We start from the raw sequence: 18,054 nt of genomic DNA, 5'->3' as shown, positions 1-18,054 counted from the left end.
GTCCCCATACACGGGCCGATAGTAGCTGCAGATATCGGTCCCTTGACACACCAGATAAGCTGTGTATAATGCCATTGTATTATACAGAGTGTAATATTGCTACTGTATTCTACAGAGTGTAACCTGTGCCTTTTCTCCTTTTTTCCAGCTTGAATGGCTGCCCCCATGGCTACACAGAAGCTTCATACAAATTATAGTAGTTTTTCGGAAGCAAGCATGAAAATTGTACAAGGCTAACAGCACATTATATTTTATTTACCTTAAAATATTACTGTTCTTCATTTAACATACTAATGTATTTCCATGTTGACAGAAAGAATACAAAATACACAGGACACAAGACATTTTCATCACTGCCAAAGCTCAGCAATATCAAAGCTGTATGAAGATGGTGTCTGTTTTTGGGAACAGACCAAAGAACTACTGGCTAGGAAGCTGATGCACTACCCTACTGGCCATCCAAGCCTGTCACTTGAATAAACATACTGTTCAAGTTTGGGCTTTTTATTTTTTTTTTAAAAAAACTACAAACAGTCAAAAAACCTAAAGTTTAAATAAAATATAAAATACAAAAAAAAAAAATAAGATTATAATAGCTCAGCTAGACTTCACATTAGTAAAACAACTATGCACTGGGCTTTATTCTTACAGCAGAAACTTGCTTGTACATATCTGTGACATTGTAACATATAAAATTAAAATATATAAGGAGTCAGAACCTTTTTGCCAACTCCAGGTACTCAAAATTGCTTCCCATTCGACAGCTCTGGTTGAGGTGGCAACCCAGGATGCTGATAGTACTTGCTGAATAGTTCAATTACTGTTGAAAGGTTTACAAGAGGAATGTGAATCTATTCACAGATGGTAGTTATGTCGCTAAACTACACTAACAGCTACAATGTTTCAGTGACTGCAGAGCAAACTATAAATTGAATTTTTTTGCACATTAGATAATGGATGTACAGCTGAAATACAGCGAGGAACATAAGTATTTGAACACACTGCAATTTTGCAAGTTCTCCCACTTAGAAATCATGGAAAAAAATTTCAAGAAACCACATTGTATGATTTTTAAAGAATGTATTTTATTGCACTGCTGCACATAAGTATTTGAACACCTGGCAATCAGCAAAAATTCTGGCTCCTGTTACTCTGCCTTTAAAAAGTCCTCCTCTACTCCACTCATTAATCTAAATTAGTAGCACCTGTCTGAGCTCTTTAAAGACACCTGTCTACCCCACAGTCAGTCAGACTCCAACTACTACCATGGGCAAGACCAAAGAGCCGTCAAAAGACACCAGAGACAAAATTGTGGACCTCCACAAGGCTGGGAAGGGCTATGGGGCAATTGCCAAGCAGCTTGGTGAAAATAGATCAACTGTTGGAGCAATTGTTAGAAAATGGGGTCCATGCCAGATCTCACCTCGTGGGGTATCACTGATGATAAGAAAGGTGAGGAATCAGCCCAGAACTACAAGGGAGGAGCTGGTCAATGACATGAAGAGAGCTGGGAACACAGTTTCAAAGGTCACTGTGGGTAGTACACTACACCATCATGGTTTCAAATCATGCATTGCACGGTTCCCCTGCTCAAGTCATCACATGTCCAGGCCCGTCTGAAGTTTGACAATGACCATCTGGATGATCCAGAGGAGGCATGGGAGAAAGTCATGTGGTCAGATGAGACCAAAGTAGAACTTTTTGGTCTAAACTTCACTCGCCATGTTTGGAGGAAGAATAAGGATGAGTTGCATCCCAAGAACACCATCCCTACTGTGAAGCATGGGGGTGGTAACATCATGCTTTGGGGGTGCTTTTCTGCTAAGGGGACAGGACAACTGCACTGTAAGGAGAGGATGAATGGGGCTATGTATTGTGAGATTTTGAGCAACAACCTCCTTCCCTCAGTCAGAGCCGGAAAAACAAAGGTTCAGCGCTGGTGCAAATGGCGACTGACCTGCAGGGAAAGGGTTGCTATAGTCAAGGCTTACTGTTTCTGTACCTGTCCTATATTTACCCAATATCTGCCACACTGTGTGCAGCTTTACAGACTATGTTTTTTACAATGCTCTGGGGTAACAAGATCAATTTGGTTAAGAGAGGCATTACTTACCTGCCAAAGAGCAAAGGTGGCGTCGACATGGTGTGCCCTATAGCCTTTTTTGCATCCACATTCTTGACATTGAACTTTTCCAAGTTGGATTCAGATCCTCCTGCATTGTGGCAGATAGGAATATCATATTGGTCTGAGCCAAACCTAACCAAGTGGTATAAGGGAGAAAGGTTGACCCAAGTCAGATGGAACAATTGCAACACCCCTGAATATGTCATCACTGCTTTGGTATGGGTTTGGAAGTGGGCCTTGTCCAAGCGTCAGCTTGATACAGTGAGATTGTTCAGGGATATTTTGTTGCTGCCCCTGTGCTCAGTGACTGCATAGGTGACACCGCAGAACGGTCACTTCGTCATTTAAACAACAAATTGTTACCTCCCAAACTGTACGATGTTCAGTGGATGTCTCTGCATGGGAAACTGAAGATGCGGGGTAATTACTGGCACCTCTCTCGGCAGGACAGGGTGTGCCCCTGGGGATGTGCGGTTGAGGAAACTCAATGCCATTTTTTGGTTCACTGCCCAGTGTCAAAAGCGGTCAGATGTTCCCTAGCAACAGAGTTAGTTTCCTTCTCAGAAACTGGCCGGATACGCTCACCTGACCTATGGAACGCTAGATTACGCTGTCTACAGTGCTGACCACACTTACATCATTGTGTCGGTTTTAAGTATTTCCTGTGGCAGTTCCGGTGCAAGCAGATCATTGGGCACCCTAACACCTCTGTAGACAGCATGGTGAGGGCAATAGTTAGTGAGTTGGCCAAGCTGCGCATCCCAGTACCATGATACCAGAGTGCACATTATCCGCCCTTATCCTGTTAGCTGCTGCCTGGCATACTGCTTATTTGTGCTCTCAACTGGGATAACCATGGGGCCATAGTTCAGGTTACAATGTTTCTCCCAGGTTTTCTAGGAGTTTTAACATTGTTATTAGACTGTGTTCTTACATGGGACTTGGAGCTTTCTGGACCTGCCAAGCTTACCATTTTGGATTTTGCTCCTTTAGAGCACCGGGAGCAACAGGATGTAAATAGTTTTGATTTTCCATCGTCCTCTTCCGGATATCCACGGCAAAGGCATAGACTCTTCCCAGGACTGCTTTTGTCCATATGTCAGGTTCTTCATCGGGACATTTGGCCAGTGGACAGGGGGGGTGAATTTTGGTTGTAAGTTGTAATTATTGGCCGGCATGTCGGTCTGAGTAATGTTAATTCTTTCTTGTGAAGTTTTTAATAAAAACACATAAAAACCTTCAGTCAGAGCATTTAAGATGGATCGTGGCTGAGTCTTCCAACATAACAATGACCCGAAGCACACAGCCAGGATAAACCAGGGAGTGGCCCCGTAAGAGGCATATCAAGGTTCTGGAGTGGCCTAGCCAGTCTCCAGACCAAAATCCAATAGAAAATCTTTGGAGGGAGCTGAAACTCCATGTTACTCAGTGACAGCCCCAAAACCTGACAGATCTAGAGGAGATCTGTGTGGAGGAGTGGGCCAAAATCCCTGTTGCAGTGTGTGCAAACCTGATCAAGAACTACAGGAAACGTTTGACCTCTAATTGTAAAAAGGCTTCTGTGCCAAATATTAACAGTGATTTTCTCAGGTGTTCAAATACTTATGTGCAGCAGTGCAATACAAATACATTCTTTAAAAATCATACAATGTGATTTCCTGAATTTTTTTCTTAAATGCTGTCTCTCACAATGGGAATGCACCTACAATGTGTATTTCAGACCCTTCCATGATTTCTAAGTGGGAGAACTTGCACAATCGCAGGGTGTTCAAATACTTATGTTCCTCACTGTATATATCCTTAATGCCAAAGTGATTTACAGAAAAAAAAAACATGAAGCAAGAAAAGGTTAACCCAAATCTTTTCCAGGAGACACAGAAGAAATGTAAGTCTACAAATAAGGGAATTAGGTTTCCTCATTCTTAAAACAGATAGTATTACATTCTGTGCTATAGCCAAACGTTCATACAGGTTTAGTCACTGTCTCCATAGACAGCTGTGACGGTAATACCATGGTGTCACACCAAAAGCACGGACCATTCTGAGCTCTGACACTTACTAAGATGAGCGGAGTATGATTAGATCACTCAAAAACCTCAGACAGAATAGAAAACACAGTGTTCTTAGGGAAGGAAAATGTACCCATGCCACAGCCATCTAATATGACATTTTACTGGAAATGAACATAATGTACTGACAGAGAAAAAGATTCATGAAAAAGCCAGGATAAAGTAGGAACAAAGGTCTAAACTAGAAGCAAATACATGCACTTGAAAAATTTGCTGCATATTATATCCGCTTAAACAACTGATATTATATTATTAAAATATGGACGCGCAGTAGGAGAAAAAAAAAAAAAAGTAGCCAGCACAACAATCTGGACTTCTTCTCAGGAGTGCAGGTTCCCTACCAGCCACATTGCCTCAGTAGAAAGTCAACTTTTGAACAGCACCACCGTTCTTCATATATTTAAATGCCTTTATTGCACACTTAGGGGCACATTTACAAAAGCACGAACGCTCCGAGCGTATTTTCGCCAAATTTTTTGGGCGTCCACACGACTTTTTCATAAAAAAAAAATCGGAAAGATTTTACCGCTGTTTACAATTGTACGGTACGAAAATTACGTGACTTTCGGATCGCCAATACGATATCATCGTGACTAATACAATTTTTCCGTAAGCATTTTCGTGATATTTGAGATCTTCAGAAATTTTCGCTTCCAATCCGAATTTTTCCCATTCATGATTCAACCTCATGATTTGATAAATCTGCTCCTTAGGGTATTACAGCAATGTTTCAAGACGAACTAGGCCCTTTATCAAGCTAGTGGTGCTGTTCAAAAATGTACTTTCTAATAAAACATGGACATAAATGTATGTTACTGAAGGAAAAGAAATGGACTAGAAATGTAAATGGGGAGTAACATTTCACCACTATTAGTGCTTCCTGAAGGCTTCAGCAGCATCATGCTTTCAACATAGCTGACTTGCTGTGGTGGAACAGCTTGGGACCAGGGGTCTTAAAGGGTAGATTGCATGGAAAAATACTGCTCAAGAGAAAGCAGAAGCAGCACATTTTGGGTACTGCATTTGCCTTTCTGGATGTCATTTGCATTAAAATGATTTGCGACATATTTATTGCCCTGTGGAATAAATACTCTCTTTTTTAGGAGAGTTGACAAAATCTGGATGTTTCCACTGCCTTTTTCCATCTCCACTACTGGCAAAATATTAAGTGATATAAAGCTCTGTGTGTACTTCTTTTTATTAAAATGTAAAATAACACTATGTTTGCTCCAGCAGCTTGCACATTGCATCATGCACTGTACTTCATAAAGAAGCCCTAGAATATTTCCAAAGTCACAATCAGGCAAGGAAGAACAGCTCTCAGAAAAACTTTATACCTTCTAGGAATTGAAAGCAGAGGTATGCAAATAGAATTACAGGTCTTTGACCTGAGTGCATTGTACCAGCTGCTCTGCAGTCAATAAAAGTCTACGCTACAAAAAGCATTAACTGATATATTTACTTTTTTTTATTATGTAAGAGTACTCAAAAAGTGCATATACATATTTTGGGTGGTGTGATCCTTTAGTGATGGAATATTATTTTTGGTAGAGGAGATAAAAACACATGTAAAGTGGAAGTCATGCAGACATAAAAAGCTGTATAATAAAAGGCCTGTTCAAATTAGACATGAAGTGCAAATCCCTTTTTTGTTAACACATCCATACCCATCATAAAGGCATTTAAATAGCCCAGCTGTTAATCATATATTGCCTGCCCCGCCTTTATGACAGGCATAGAGGCGGGGCTCACAATTACTTTTACTTTACATTCAGCACATCATAGATGCCAATGCTCTCCTCACCATCTTATTGTGTACCCAGTGCATGGGCAAGGTCCACTATTTCGGCATATAAACAAGATTTTGGTATGATGCAAAGCTTTTCTTACTAACAAAATGGAACCTGCCTGCTTGCTATAGTTGAGTAATTGCAAGACTAAAGAAAACTGGATTTAAGTAACTTACATAGTTTAAGTGAAGTTTATTATGCTTTAATATGATGTAGATAGCAGTATTCAAAGACATTCTGCAAACAGCCCCTACTTTTTATTGCTTTTGAATGGATTACTTTTTTTTCTCTGAATTTTTCTTTTTTAAGCAACGGTTTCTGTGTGAGTGGTGTCTCCAGCAGGGATCCAAGCAAATTATATATGCAAATACAGAGTTTTGAGCAGCAGATTTAGAGGCCGGGAATAACCCTGTTTCTCCAGGATGGTGTAGAGTTAGTTTTGTTGGTCAAACATTTGCAGCGAGGACACAGGTGACTAAATCTATACAACGCTGTTGTAACAAACTAACACTATGGCATAAGTCCATGCCCCCTATTAAACACTGGGCCTTTTAATCTCACTGGTTTAGTGGTAGAAAGACTGTATTATTTTGCAGATGAGTCAATTTCTTTCCTCACCAAAGTCTCTGAGAGTGTCTAGGGCTGTCAAATCCATTAACTGACAAATGTTTCCTATGGAAGAAAAACAATGTCAGAGAGCAATACTTAGCAATATGCAATACATGCAAATGCACGAATGCATGTAAATTTTGATTACACTGTAGATGTATGTCATCTAGTTATGTCAGTCAATAACAAAATATCAGTGACTGCCACTATTCTCCCCATGTAAAAGTGGAGTTGCAGCGGGAAAACAAGAGTGAAAATAATGTCAGGGGACTGACTAGACCATTTTGTTTGCAACATTAAGAATCCAGTGTCCTTGGTTGGGGGTGTCTGTCATATACAGGTGGTTGGCAGAAGAGTAAGAACACTGAAAGTTTCATCTAATGCCAAAAGAATACTATTGAACTGTAAAGATTGTAATTAAATTAATGATCAAAGACTATCGAAAACTGCTTAAAGCCACAATTCCACTTCAGCAAAAAAATATGCTGACTTATTAACATATAGGCACAGCTTGTGTCTTTCAGCAGGGGGTTGCATGTGCTAGCAGCAGCAACTTCCTCACCCTTACATGGCAGTTTGCTTACTTCCAATCTTTATATCATATCTGGAATACCCCAACAAAAAGAATTCTCAAACCTTAAACAGCATGGTAACTGCAAAAAGGATTACTTCTTATACATGTCTAATCTATTTCCAGTGGTCATGTGCCCCTTTGAATAAAATTTGAAACATTAACACAGATATACACTTTGTACAGCAGTACTATCCCCCTCCTCATTCTTGTACTTGTTTGTTTTCAGCAGGACACTTTCAAAAGAATTTAAAAAATCCCACTCTTCTCTCCTGACATACCTCACCATGCTGCCCCATAAGCACTGCCTCAAAGACCAAATCAGTGTTACTTTTAGTGTACCAAAAGAGTAACTTGGTATTAGGCTTAAAGGAGAATGAAAGGCTAAATCACTGGGCCAAATGTTAGGCACAGGTGATTGTAATCACTTACCTGAAACCCCTGGGGTTAAGGCTGATGCCACACGAGGCGTAGGGCTGAAATTTTCGGCAAGCATTTTTCCACTTGCCGAAAATTTCAGCCCTACGCCTCGTGTGGCATCAGCCTAAGGCATGTGAGTGTTCTTCTTTCCTTCTGCTTTTGACAAGATCCTGGGGCCTGCACAGCTGAACAAAAAGCCAGCTTTTTTGTTAAAGTTCAGCTTTCCACTCCACTGCGCGAAGACCGAAGGAGGAAGAAGATTGCTTTGTTGCATACACCTGGTTTAGTTTTCTCATAACAGGAGCACAGCCTAGGGGTTTCAGGTAAGTGATTACAATCACTGGGGGCTGCCTAACACCCCCCAGTGAGTGTAATTTTCCTTCTCCTTTAAGCTTAGGAAATATCTTGGAACAAGCAAAGAGAAGTTTTCAGTATCAGAAAAAAACATTGTTACATTCAAAAGGCAATATTTAATCATGTTGTATCAACATTTTGAGGACCTGGAGTCCTAAATGGTTATATAAGAACAAACGTATCCCTTATCTGGCACGAAAAAAAACCCAACTCTTCCCAGTGGGAAAGCAAATGCGGCGCCAACAATTCCCTTTATTGCTGGGAAAGCTTTTTAGGGAGATCTGTGACCTGTGGTACCAGATATTCAACCGCAGATAACGAAGATATTTTATATGGAACTAATGCTGCAACAATTAATTTAGAGTTAATTTTGGTAAGGTCTTATTGTCTGTATAGTTTATTTTTTCGGTTCTAACTTCCCTTCTGGCTAATCAGCTTCTGGCTGCTGACATGCATTTCAAAATAAGGTAAAAAGAACTGAACAGACAGTTATGTTAAGCAATGAGTGGGTAACATAAATATCAGGAGATCTCACAGTGCGTATGCAAAAGCAGACACTCACACTTATTTATCACTTCTAAATGTATGTATATCAGAGATAAGGAATTAGGCAATAGATTAGACAGAGTGTGATTGTGTTATCTTAAACCTCATAAGAAGGGGGGCTAATTGGGTCTACCAATGAAAAAAAAAACTTTAAAGTTCTTTCTATTTTTTTTTTCCACGAAAAACTGAAAAGCTTGCCACCAAAAAAAGACTGCAAGTGCCATTAAGTCTCTTTATTCATATACATTTTAAAGGAGACTAAACATTCCACATATTTCCCTAAATACCATGCCTGCCCTCAAGTGAATCGCTGAATCAGTTTTATAATATTATATATATATATATATATATATATATATATATATATATTACACATAAATACACACACCACTTCACAGATGCCATTTATGTTGCTTGGACTTTTTGTCTGTCTTTTGTCCATATTGCCCTGTGCTTCCTCACAGCCTCTGGGCATGTACCTGCTTGTTATAATTATTTATTGCGCAAGTCAGTTTCGCCGCTGCAATAAAGTGAAGGGAGGGGGAAAGCTGCCATAGATTAATGCTACTCTGTGGAATTCGATTCAGTCAGGGGCAGACTAGAGGTATTGGCTGAGGTGTTTAAAGGTTGCACACATCCTGGGGTTTAGTTCCCCTTTAACCATTAACTCAGATAAGGAGCTGAAATATGTTAATTTCCTTCCATCATTTGCAACTTAAATATTTGTTCACACTATAGGAGAATTAATTAGCAGTTTCAAACAGATTTTTGTCACATTTTGGACTAAACTGTTGCAAAATAACATGATCTCTCGAATATTTCCCATCGCTCTGGGCAAGCACCCCCTAGAATTGGGAGATCCAAAAAAATATGGTGACAGTCTTGTTTAGCATTTAGTTTTATACACTTAGGAGCAGATTTACTAATCCACGAACGGTCCGAAGGCGTCCGAATGCATTTTTTTCGTAATGATCTGTATTTTTGCGACTTTTTCGCCGCCGTCGCAACTTTTTCGTATGTTCAGCGACTTTTTCGTCGTCGTTGCAAAAAAATCGGGTTAGTTTTTTCGCTCAATTCGAAAAAATCGAGACGGCGTCGAAATAGTCGCGCAAAATACGCTAAAGTTGCGACAACTACGAACAAGTCGTGACGGCGACGAAAAGATGGCAAAATTTTCGTTTCCAATCCGAATTTTTCCCTTTCGGGATTCGGATTTGTGGATTAGTAAATCTCCCCCTTAATCAACATTATTCCAAAAGTGGCCATGCACTGTGCAATCCGCTTATTTGGTAATATGCCCACCTACGACGCGGTTCCCGATCCATTGGGAAGCAGGTACATGCCCAGAAGCTGTGGGAATATCAAACTTGCCCGACAGAGATCTGCCAAATTTTAGGTCACATATAGTTGGGTAGGCCCGTCGGGGGTGTCCATACTTAGGCAGATAACCTGCCCAATGTATCTGAAGGACCCAAATCGGCAGCTGAAATCTGCCCGTGTATGGACACTTTATAGTAAATTTGTTCACTCGCAAAGGAAACTTGGGGCAACTAGACTGTATGCTTTCCCAACAACCGTTGAAGGGACCCATACATGGACCAATAAGCTGCTGTCGGTATATTTTATCAGCCTGTGTATGGCCACCTTTAAGCACAAAGTGTAATGTAACACCTATTTCACCTTTTTTCCCCATTGTGAAGTGATAGAATCTGAGACTTACAGTACCTCTATTTTTTAAGAATCAAAGCAGCACCCACAATGGAAAGCAGAGGGACATCAATTCCCAGAGGAATTACACTGTGAGAACAAGGGATTCTCGGTTATGTCTGTGTAAAAAAAAAAAAAAAAAAAAAAATCTTGGTAGTTCAGACAGTGTCTATGCACATTTTCTACATTAAGCCATGTGGCAAATAGCATCCCCGAGCTTTCCTTATAACATATTCCAAATAATTTAGTTTTTTAGCAAACACACTTTTCAAAATGACTCAGCATTTATATAAAGTCATTATTCTGATAGCACACACTGATTATACGTGGCCAAGAAAGTCTAGAATGAAACAGCATCTGCTTGTAATTTCTGGTCTGCCTGACTTCACTGTGGAGGAGGGGAGCGTCTGTGGATCAAGTTTTTAAACCCATGAAGTTTTAGCTGCTTCACCCCATTTGGCATATGAAAAGGCAATAACTTGTGCTTAGGCTAGCTTTACACAAAGTAAATCTGTATATGTGTGTATATATCTGCAGTTTAGAATATGTTATGACACGGGGCAAATATATCTCCTTCCCCTCAACACAAAAAACAAACAAACAAACCTGAAAAGGTGGTGACAAGTCTAGCATCTGATGGTGCTTCTATTCTTCCACAATAAAATCAAGGCGCATCAAATTATACTGCCTCTAAATAAGCCTCCAGTTCAATCATGATTGAAGAAGGGAGTGGGAATAGCTGAAACTCATGCCACACCAAACTAGACATATATCTACCCAGACTTACCAGCATCTGAAACCAATTACCTGCCATATGTCTTATAATATCAAGGTGGACAAAATTATACTGCTTCTAAATAGATTGGGGGTATTTTGTGAAGTGTATGAAGAATGTATGCTATGGGCAATAGCTGAACCTCAAGCTTTTGTTGTCCCGCACCACATATTCTCTGTGGGTCCCAGCAGGTGAACATCCTGGCAGAGAACTCTACCTAGAGCGGATAGGCTAATATCAATCTGTGCCAAAGCATGCTTACCATTCTATATTTCTTCCAATGAAAGGGTGATGCGCCTATACAGCACCTACAGATTTCTGACACATATCACAAATCTATTTGGCTATAAAGGCTGTGGAACTTATTATAGAGCAGACAGCAGAAGTGTGAGAATGTAGGGCATAACTATTAACAGCAAATTTTCACACCAGAATTCTAAGGTCTAAGGTGGCGGGAAATAATGGTATCATTATCTGCATAAGGAAAAAAATACACACATTATATTTATGTAATGGATTATTTCTGTGGAGATGCATGACATTAAGTCCTTATAAGGACTAAATCAAAGTATAAAAAATGTCCTGACTATTTTCCACCAAATGTTAGATCATTTTATTTGCCTACAACATTTTAAATGATGTTAACTAAACAGATGATAGATAGTAAAGGCAGATATAGATATGGCCAGTAGTGTCTCTTACCTTTATACCTTTTAATAACAAAAGTTAAAAATAGAATAGCACAAGACCTTGCCTTGTGTATTTCTGTTATAGTATAATTAAAATCAATATCATATAAAGTTTTTTTATGTATTATTTGCCCATCATTGTACCTCAAAGTTGCTTCCTTCATAGCGTATTCCAGGTGTGATCATTGCTAGATGCCAAGTGAGAAATTCCTACTGACTGACTCCAGTTCTTACTGCTTCTGCCCCTGTAACTCAACCCTACAGCAACGTAAGTAAAAGTGCTGTGTGAAGCATTTCTACTAGCACATAGACCATGACCACAGGGACAAGCACAGGAAAAAGGATTAACTCGTTACATTTGCAAAACTAAAAAGCAGAGAAGAAAAAAAAAACTGTACACACAAAGGCATTTTGCCTGGTACAGAAATGGGATCCATTTAACCAGAAACCTCAGGTCTCAAGCGTTTCACATAATAGATCACATACCTGTAGTCTTGTTGCACCATGTTTAGCAGCTTGTCATACACTCACCATGATGAAAAATGAAAAAGCCCGACAATAAATGCAATAAAATATTATAATGGTGTCAATGGCTGAATAAAACACATAGAATTTAAAAAAAAGCCTAGAAATATTTATTTAGCCGCAAAAATAACAAACCACAAAATGTCAATTAAAACTAGGGGGCTATGAGGTCTGTTTACTAGCAGCTACGATTTTAGGGAACCAGAAAAAAATGGTGTAAAATTCGGGGGAAAATTTAAAACCAGAATATGTAAAACTGAGGTTTCACTGTATCTGATCAGTCAACAGAACAGTTACCAAAAGAATTCTCAAGAAAGGAAACTCACATGTGAACTAAACTATTTTCTTTCCAAATTTCTGCCAACTGTTCTTTCTTGCACCAAGCTGACACTTCTAAACTTAAGGCTACTAAACACTTCCCTCTGCTAAATTATGTACACAGCAGTGGGAGAAAAAAAAAGCAAGCAGGGTCCTTTTATTCACATTTAACCACATCAGAGGGTGAAGGGCAGTGGAGGGGGTTATGTAAAATTATATTTCTGAGCAGCTAGGCATTACTGAATCAGTTCCTTGCCACACCAGATAAAGTATAAAAGCAAGAATAAGAGCCCCTTATTTTAGGCTTACTTTGCCAAATTAATATTATTGTGGCGATTAACTCAAAGCTGCAAGCATAGAAATTGGGGCAATTAACTCAAATAGAGAAATTCTGAAGGAATTTTGCCAGGGTTTAAACCTAAATACCATGAGTCCCATGGGTACCCACTGCATCTCATTCATCTCACAAAACACACAAGAATCACCTACTTTTCCCTCCAGAAGTGAAGTTCAAGCCCACAAGTAAAATTTCTCACTTTGCTTTGTTATTAACTCTCTGCTAACAGAATAAAAAGATTCCGGCAGACAACTCTGTGCCACCAGCATAACCTCCACTGATCAGCCTAAATATATTTGCTCCTCAATATTATTCATAAGTCTTTATAACGGCCCAAAATATTAGGCAGGGCTCTAACATACATCTTCCAATTACATGTACTGCAATCATAAAACCTATTTTGTCACCGCTGTGCACTGAAAAAAAAGGAATTAGGATTAAAAAAATGCACCCAATATAAACAGACATTTAATGGCTCACAAAATCATGTGTTTAATACATTCCTCCCCAGCTTATTTTGTTATACATGTATGGGACCTGATATCATCGTTAGTAAATATGAGCAGGCACTCTAATGAACACAATTTGATAAATCTGCCCCTTAGTCTATGACTAACTGTTGAGAGAACACGAAACACACAAAACTGCTCTTATGTGTGCAAAACAAAATTTGGGCCTGTTTGGAGGACTGCTCATTGGAGTTCCTGCTCATATTTACTACTGATGATATTCACCCCCTAAGCTAGTAAGTTACCATTTGTGGACATTTGTCTGTTTCTATAAGGGATCTGATATCCAGAATGCTCAGAACCTTGGGTGTTCCAGGTAAGGGGTCTTTTTGTAATTTGGATTTCCATCCCGTTAGTCTACTAAAAAAATAATTTAAACATTAAATAAACACAATAAAATTGTTTTGCCTCCAATAAGGATTTATTATAGCTTAGTTAAGATCAAGGATAAGATACTGTTTTATTATTACAAAGACAAAATCATTTTAAAAAATTTTAATTTTTTTATTAAAAAGGAGTCTATGGGACAGACGTATGGGACTAAGCTTATTGGATAACAAGTTTCCAGATAATGGAACTCATACCTGAGTATGTATTGTATTTGGTTCGTCACATGCATCAAGCTCTAAACATTATTAGTAATTAAAAGCTCTGGAGTCACTGAAATCAAGCTGGTTATACACTACACGGTGAGATAATGTAAAAACTTTTTCTAGCCTGTGATAGTTGCTAGAATCTAGAAGATTCTGCATAACATGGTATGACTGGAGCAATTGCTGGTGGTTCCAGGAACTTTATTTTCTGTGGGAGGGGTACAATAGTTATTATAATACACAAATTTCAGTGAGTCATATACATAGTTAAGTTGGGCTGAAAAAAGACCAAAGTCTATCAAGTTCAAGCCCTCCAAGTGAACCCGGCACACACATAGACCTATATGTGACCTATCTATACACTCACATACATAAACCATATATACCAACATGAATACTAACTGTAGATATTAGTATCACAATAGCCTTGAATATTATGCTTGTTCAAGAACTCATCCAGGCCCCTCTTAAAGGCATTAACAGAATCTGCCATCACAACATCTCTAGGAAGGGCATTCCAAAACCTCATTGCCCTCACCATGAAAAAACCACCTAAGCTGCTACAAACAAAAGTTCCGTTCCTCCAATAAAAAGGGGTGGCCTCTGTTGCACTGATTCTTTTTATGGAAAAAAGAACATCACCTAATCATGACCCCTCACAAGCGCCTTTTTTTCCCAGATAAAACAACCCCAACCTTGACAGTCTAACCTCATAGTTTAAATAATTTACTTAAAATTGAGCATTACACCACCAAACATTGATTAATATAGAATAATCTTGTGGGTTTAAGCCAGGTAGGGACCACCTATTCCTCTGCTCCTGTCTTTAGCAGCATTCAGATAAGCACATAAATCTTTATCCACATTATTGATCTGTTTTCATTTCTATTCAATGCCTTTTGCTGAAGAATAAACACACTGTTCAGCCAAAACTAATCATTTTATAGAAGTGGATGAGGCCTATATACAATCACGTGTAATAATTTATAAAGAGCTGAAGTGCATATTAGTAACGCGCGGGTCAAGAAAAACTGCTCACAACCCGAACCCTACCCGATACGGCTCTTCTCCCCTCTATTTATAGACCCAGCGCCCACTATGATGGCACAAAAGGGGCGGGGCATGTCGGGGCGTGCCTATAAATACAGAAGCCATAAGAGGAAGCCGGCAGTATTAGGTCGCCGGTGGAGAGAGAAAGCAGAAGAGCTCTACCCAAACCTGCCCTCGACACGCAAGTGATGTGCCGAAGTCGGCCCAAACCTGCGGATATCAGGCGGCCCCCGGACATCACTAGTGCATAACACCCCGCACACTGTCACTGTACCAAATAATCTGCCAAGTGCTTTTATACAGATTACAGAACTCCAAGGTACAACAGGTGCTACATTTGAGATAATACACAATTTTCAGTTTGAGTCATGTGACAAATTACATCACTGAACACTGATTAAAACTGATGACATCACTAAGCATCATCTAAAAAAAATATAATTTACAGGATATTCACTGTTTCTGTGTATTTTGAGGATAAAAATGTAGCCAAGTGGATGCCTATTTTATTACACAAATAACTGTTTTGTAATTTTTTCCAAAACACATTTCTACTGTATCCAGAGTTTGTCAGGCACACAAAATAAAATTTTGTTTGATGATATCTTTTGGCAGCAAAATCATTCATAACCTGATGTACATACAAATTTTTATTTAGAGTAAATTACTGCTACAGGCTATAAACTGTATGTAGTGAAATTTTGATCAGCAACATTAGTATTTCAATACTGGCGCAATCTTTTATGGATATTGTAAAAAGTATGGATTTATTTAATCAAAAGCAAGCATGTTTAGAGAGAAAAAAAAAGGTAAAATTATTAGCAAATCCTATGACTGGGTGTAAGAAACGCATACCACTTATATGGCATTACTCTGTATGTGTGCTATGTTGCTAATCTATGGTAATGAGATTCCAAAATAAACAGAATTCTAAAAATTAAGATTGTGCAAACTGTTCTTGTAAATAAAAAAAAAAGTGCTTCTGGGCACATTTTCATAAATAAACTAGTGTGTTTAGTTAAATCAAGGCCAGTTAGCAATGCACACAATGGAAAATAACGTCAGTGTTCTCCAATAAAGATGCTCCCTAACATCTGCATCCCACCTGTGTGCTGTGGCTCCAGCTCCATATGCCACTGAGACATAAACAAATGCCTGAGACCTGCCAGTGTACACTTTAACCAGTCAGTGTTACTACTTTAAAGGAACAGTAACGCCAAAAATGAAAGTGTATTAAAGTATTTAAAATATAATGTACTGTTACCCTGCACAGGTAAAGTTGTGTATTTGCTAAAGTAACAGTACTATAGCTTACATAAATAAGCTGCTGTGTAGCCATGGGGGCAGCCATTCAACCTGGAAAGAAGGAGAAAAGGCACAGGTTACATAGCAGATAACAGATAAGCTCTGTAGAATATAGTGGGGCTTTATCTGTTATCTGCTATGTGCCTTTTCTCCTTTGAATGGCTGCCCCCATGGCTACACAGCAGCTTTGTTTATATAAACTATAGTAGTCTTTCTGAGGCAAACACACCAGTTGTACCAGTGCAGGGCAACAGTACATAATATTGTAATTACTTTTATACACTTTCATTTTTTGGTGTTACTTTTCCTTTAAGTTAAAAAAGGGATCTATAGATTATGCAGCAGCAATTGATTTCCTATGATCCATTCACATTAATAGACATAAGTGCCAGTTAAAAACAAATATCACTTAACAGAAATAAAAATCTGCAAAGCACCTTGTGTTTTTCAGTTATTTATTATCACAGCAATTATATAAATGATGCAGTGTGTTACTGCTACATCTCTCCATGCTGAGTTGGGCTATATGTTACCAATTTAAAAAAAAAAAAAAATAGAGAAAACCAGTGTCTACTACACTTAACTATCCTTAAACTATATTTCCCATGAGCCACTGCCAGCCTTAACAGGCGATGATTTGTCTTAGCTGAAATATAAGTTCTAGGAAAGCATCTCTCGCTTTTTTTTAAAGGAAAACTGATGGTTACAGCCATTTATTAAAGTCAGATACATATATGGCCGCCATGGGGGGGCAGTCGTTCCGGTCCCTGTAGGTTTTGGGTCTTAAAAAGGACATAGCTATGCCTTACTTACTTGGATTATCGGTTCCCCTGCTGTCAATGAGCTTCGGAAAGGAAAGCAGTTGCTAGGGTGCCCACTTGTTCTCTCCTCAACAATCCCACAGCCACAAATCTCATCACGCGAGACTGGCGTGACAACTGCACGTAAAGTGAGTGACGCATCACAGAGCCGCCTTGGGGGCGTGGCGAGTGGGCGGGACTCAGCGTTCCACAGTAGCGCACTGTTAGTGAGTTGGAGTGGCTCTGCTTGTTCGCTCTGCTTGCGCCTCCTACTTGTGTTAGAGAACAAAAAAGAAAGGACTTTTCTTTCCTGTTGGTTACCGCCATGCGCTCTGCCACCTTAGCTCCCAATTTCCCCTTGAAATAAAAAAAGTTTTTTTGTTTTTCTTTTATCAAGAGTGTCCCCTGCCATCTTCCACGATCAAAGTCTGTTCTCTTGAGTTGAGAAAAAAAAAAAAAAGAGTTTGTGCAAATTAAGGGCAGGGGAATTTGTTGTTTGTATATTCTGTGTTTATTGAATTTGATGTAACAGTCACACAGATTTATATTATGGGAAGTAGAAACAAAAGAAAGCAGAAGGAAAAGGAAAAATTGAGTCCTGTTTATAAATTAAAAGGAAGTAACTAAATTGGTTCCCAAGCTATTTATAACACCAAGGGGCACATTTACTAACCCATGAATCCGAATTGGAAAAATTCCGATTGGAAAACGAACATTTTGCGTCTTTTTCGCATTTTTCGCGATTTTTTTCGGCGCCTTTACGACTTTTCGGAAATTGTCGCGACTTTTTCGTTACCAATACGATTTGCGCGAAAAAACGCAAGTTTTTCGTAGCCATTACGATGAGCTCGTATCTTGTCACGACTTTTTTGTATTGAGCGCTCGTAAGCGGCGGCCGAAACTTTCAGACTTAGCATGATTTTGGAAGCCTCCCATAGGACTCAATGGCACCCTGCAGCTCC

The 18,054-nt window shown here is 39.1% G+C and overlaps 1 protein-coding gene across 9 annotated transcripts in view; it reads right to left on the bottom strand.

The window, feature by feature from the left end:
- Positions 1-17,237, bottom strand: part of csgalnact2 (chondroitin sulfate N-acetylgalactosaminyltransferase 2) — a 31,174-nt gene extending 13,937 nt beyond the window's left edge. The window contains exons 1-3 of one of the 9 annotated variants that reach the window (XM_012965871.3): positions 17,106-17,237; positions 10,210-10,310; positions 6,603-6,656 (exon numbers count right to left, since the gene is read on the bottom strand). The gene's annotated coding sequence lies outside the window, so the exon portion shown is untranslated. 9 annotated transcript variants of the gene reach the window in all.
- Positions 17,238-18,054: the final 817 nt, after the last annotated feature.

The sequence above is a fragment of the Xenopus tropicalis genome, chromosome 7 (genome assembly GCF_000004195.4).
Source record: "Xenopus tropicalis strain Nigerian chromosome 7, UCB_Xtro_10.0, whole genome shotgun sequence".
NCBI lineage: Eukaryota > Metazoa > Chordata > Amphibia > Anura > Pipidae > Xenopus > Xenopus tropicalis.
The sequence above is the reverse complement of the archived record's forward strand: the minus strand, read 5'-3'. Positions and strand labels throughout refer to the sequence as shown.